Consider the following 4,583-nt stretch of genomic DNA (forward strand, 5'->3'; position numbering starts at 1 on the left):
AAAAAGCAGTCTACAGGTGGCTTTATTTCAAAAAAAAAAAATAAAATAAAATAAAATAAAATAAAATAAAAAAAAAAAAAATAACAATGTTGATATCCTGTTCGTGTCTACATAACCTGTTTTAGTAAAAGTAGGCGAAATATTAAGTTTCATGTACGGACATTTTACGAGGGAAAATTCAAATAGTAAGTCATTTCTCTTGTTAATAACGATCTTTTCTCAAAACTTAATAAGGTATTTTTCCCGCCTTCTTAGCATGCCTTCGTGATGTAATGGTCAGCACACCGGGCGCATATTCGAGAGGTCCGTGGTTCGAGTCCCGACGAAGGCATTGATCATTTTCATCTCTCTTGCTTAAAAAAAATCCTAATATCTCTACAACTTAAATTTTTAAAAAATCTGAAAGGATCTAGATTTTAACGGTCACCCAAAAGCGTTTGTTAAGGTTTTTCTACACTCTAGCTGAGCTCGCAGTCTGCTGATGCCCTCACTCCTGCTAACTCATTTCTTTTTGTCGTTTTAGCTTTATTACTAAGCATCGTTTTCTTGGTACTTACGCCATATACAGATAAATGGCAAAATTACAAAAATTTTTAAATCAGAATGTGTTTAGATTTCTGATGTGTTATGTGTTGGCATACATTTCAGCCCAAAGGGAAGTTATTAGTCTCGAAGCGGTATTTTGGGGCAGGACACTATAAATGTCCTTTTCACTTTTCAAATTGTTGCCACCAAATATTATTGCCTTGTATTTAAAGAAATAAAATAATGGTGTATATATGTTTCTCGCATTGTGAAAAAACAACGTCATCTAGAGAGAACAAATATTTAATAACGTTGTCTTGCATATGGGCATCTAGAAGTCGAATTTTGAGTTTCAAAATTTTTAAACAATCTATTTTATATTTTGTAAAATTTCACGAATTTTCGATTAAAAATTTCAACGATTTCAAAGCGAGCAGTAGCAACACTGCACAGAATGAAACACTTTTATCTTCAGCGCCTATCGGATATTCTAAAGATATGCTGGTTTTAAATACATTTAAATACTAAATGGGCGTCTGGCCAAATGTTGTCGAAATGTCTATGTGTATAAATGAAAAAAAGGCCTCTTAGGTCGTATAAAATCTGAAAGCTTTCAGATTTTTTTTTTTTTCAAATTTTAGCAAATCTGCCAGGTTGTAAATGATAGCATTATTACTATTACATTTCAACTTATCTTTCCTGAAGTACCGTTTCTTTAATTTTTAACAAAAAGTTTTATGGAGTTGAACATTTGCTTTGCTCCTATGAATATCTTTCGCGGATGATTCGAAAGCTGAGCTGAAAATGGCAACGAAAATTTGCTGCAAAGCTGCAAATAATTTTTTTTTAAATCAAGTTAAAACTACGAAACTAGATGCTTTGTTTTCAATCAGTAGACACAATGACAACGATTTGTTTCTTTTACAAAAATATAGTTACTGCCACAGAAAGAGAGAATTCTGATGTCTTGATCAAAGATTAATTGTTAGTCTTTTTAATGAAAAGGGATAATTCACAAAGGATTTGTTTCTTAAGGACAGACTGAAGACTTATATTTTATAAAAGGGTAATGCCAAACTTCTGAATAGAATTCACCCCTTCACGCTCAGTGAAATAACTGGTTTCTGGCAGCACGACAAAGTACCGAACAAAAATATGATAATTTAAAATCACCCTCCTGTTCCCTCATAATCTGCACTTACAGATAGCTTTCTCTTTCTTATAGTTATATTTCAATTCAAAAGTCATTACTTTATTATTAGCCTGCAGTACCCTGATATCTTCTTCCTTGACTGTAGGTCCAGGCTGCATGAGTATATATCCTGGACGAGTGGTCAGTTTGTCGAAGAACATTTGGTGTTTAGTCCCCAAGCGAACTTGGTATCACTGAAGAGATTCAGGAAGCCGGAACCAGAGACCTAAGTTTAGGTTAAGTATAAGTGCAGGGGCTACTTGTTATTTACCCTGAGTAAGGAAATATAGGCCCCTTACACTAGCTATCTAGATTAGCAGCGCCTTCGGGGGCCCAACTGTACCATTTTGGTGCCGAGAATGCTACTGTTGTCTGGTGCAACGGACGTCGCAAGCTCTGCTACCGCTGATGGTGTCACCGGCAATGCATTCATATGTCCAGATCTTCTTTGGCTGGTAGAGTATTTAACTGCATATTCAGCATACCTATCATTATGTCTTGTTAACTTTCCTGTTGAACTTTGCAGAATTTCCCTGGAAATCCCGCAACCAATGCCACGTCTGCTTACAGATCATGTGACAAGCTGTCACGTCCCTTTCACCATCAACTCCTGCCCTCTTGGACCTACGGTCCGGACTCAGTCTACCTTCTGCGCCCTTTGTGGATGCACTTGATGACAGCCGGAACAAATCATGCATTTTGCTTGATAATCACGGCAAAAGAGGCACTTTGAACTTGAAACCAGCGATTCATCACTTATGCCAGAGATTTAAGCAGTATTCCATGCTGAGTTCTACGAAGCAGCAGCATGAGCATATACCCTGAACAAGTGGTCAGCTTGTCACAGGACCCTCGGTGTTTAGTTCCTAAGAGAACTAGTACTCATTTTATCCACCCATTGAAGGTACGAAAGGTTTTAGTCAAGCTTGCCTATCTCGGCCTGTGGGGCTGCTGCGCTACATGCTAGCCACTGTGCCGCGGAACTAGAGACTTAGTCAGTATTCCATGCTAAGTTCTACGAAAAACCAACACACCTATATGAACGTTCCAAACATAACGTAAATGTTCTATTTTTCAGTTGGGCGTCAGCTCTTAGTGAGCCATAGCCTGCAGTACCCTGATATCTTCTTCCTTGACCGTGGGCCCAGGCTGCATGAGTATATACCCTGGACGAGTGGTCAGCTTGTCGCAGAACATTTGGTGTTTAGACCCCAAGCGAACTTGGTACTCATTTTATCGACCCATTCAAGAGACGAAAGGCTGAGTCAACCTTGCCCAATCCCCAGATCGAACCCCGGACCTGCTGCGCGACACGCTAGCCACTGCACCATCCGGCCTACAATATAAACGTACAAGGATTATATATTGAGGACTATAAGGCAACAATGCTGTTTTCTTCAACTTTTAATTTTGGACGAATTTAGTCATTAAATATCATAGAAAAACTGTGTACGTCCTTCTTCTTATCAGAAGTTTTGTATAAACCGTATAACGGGCACCAGTGTATAACTTACACGTATAATTTCAAACTACATTTTGTAGTTTTTAGGTATATTTGCCGTGTAACGTGCATATTTTCATTTACGAAGAAATCTGAAAGATGCATGTGTGATGCTCTTATCTAATGAATTCATTCATTCGAAAATTTTTTCTCAGGCTTTCTAACTGAATACTGAATAATTTCGAATTATATAATGAATATACAAAATGATAGCAGGAGAAATATATGTGTGTGAGGGGGGATGAATGCCTGAGGCAGTAAATAACTCTGCAAAGAGAGTGGATTATAGTCAATGCAGATGTGCGCAAGAATTTTATTCTAGAATTTCGAGGAAATACAGACGTTATTTCAGGTAAGAATGCACTTTCGATCCGAATGAATTTGCGGAATCAACAGCTAAATGTTTTCTCTTTCTATAGTGATTTGACGCCGTGATTTGGAAAAGAACATCGAAGGCAAGGAAGGAACAAGAAAAGATAAGGAAGCCAAATACATGATCTCAGGGTAGATTGAAATGAACATCGAAGGCAAGGAAGGAACAAGAAAAGATAAGGAAGCCAAATACATGATCTCAGGGTGGATTGAAATGAACACCGAAGACAAGGAAGGAACGAGAAACGATAAGGAAGCCAAATACATGATCTCAGGGTGGATTGAAATGAACACCGAAGACAAGGAAGGAACAAGAAACGATAAAGAAGCCAATGCATGATCTCAGGGTGGATTGAAATGAACATCGAAGGCAAGGAAGAAACACGAAACGATAAGGAAGCCAAATACATGATCTCAGGATGGATAATAACCATAGAATGAAATTAAACCCGATGTAATTCAAAAGTCATTCAAAATTATTTAACAGTCTAGATAGAACAGACGATGATTATTTATTTATCCAACTAAAATAATGGTGATGATGAAAATGAAACAGCATTCGGCAAGATACAACAGAATACAAATATGACGAGCTTTTCAAGTTATCACAAAAAGAAATTTTTTGTGGTCATAAGGAATGTCTTTTTTTTAAATAAACAGCATTTACGTACATGTAGAAAAATAGTTTTTGTATGCTCATCTTTTCCTTATTTTTAAATCTAGCATTTTTAACTCTCATCCGTAAATAACTCTCATCCGTAAATTTCCATCTTACATTTTGTATTAAACGTGCGCGTTGTGCATCGCAATATACGGTAGTTGTATTATTATAAGGCATGCCAAGTCGATTTTTGAGGAAATTTAGCGTAACTTACTGTTTACTATTATTATTATAAATAATAATTAATTAAGTTATTCTCACAATTAGATTAAAGAGAATACTACTTACTGATTCTTTACCAAGTGTTAAATGCCATTAAAAAAAACCACAAC

The sequence above is a fragment of the Stegodyphus dumicola genome, chromosome 3 (assembly GCF_044657685.1).
Source record: "Stegodyphus dumicola isolate Sdum_Otavi_A_Nest chromosome 3, ASM4465768v1".
Lineage (NCBI taxonomy): Eukaryota > Metazoa > Arthropoda > Arachnida > Araneae > Eresidae > Stegodyphus > Stegodyphus dumicola.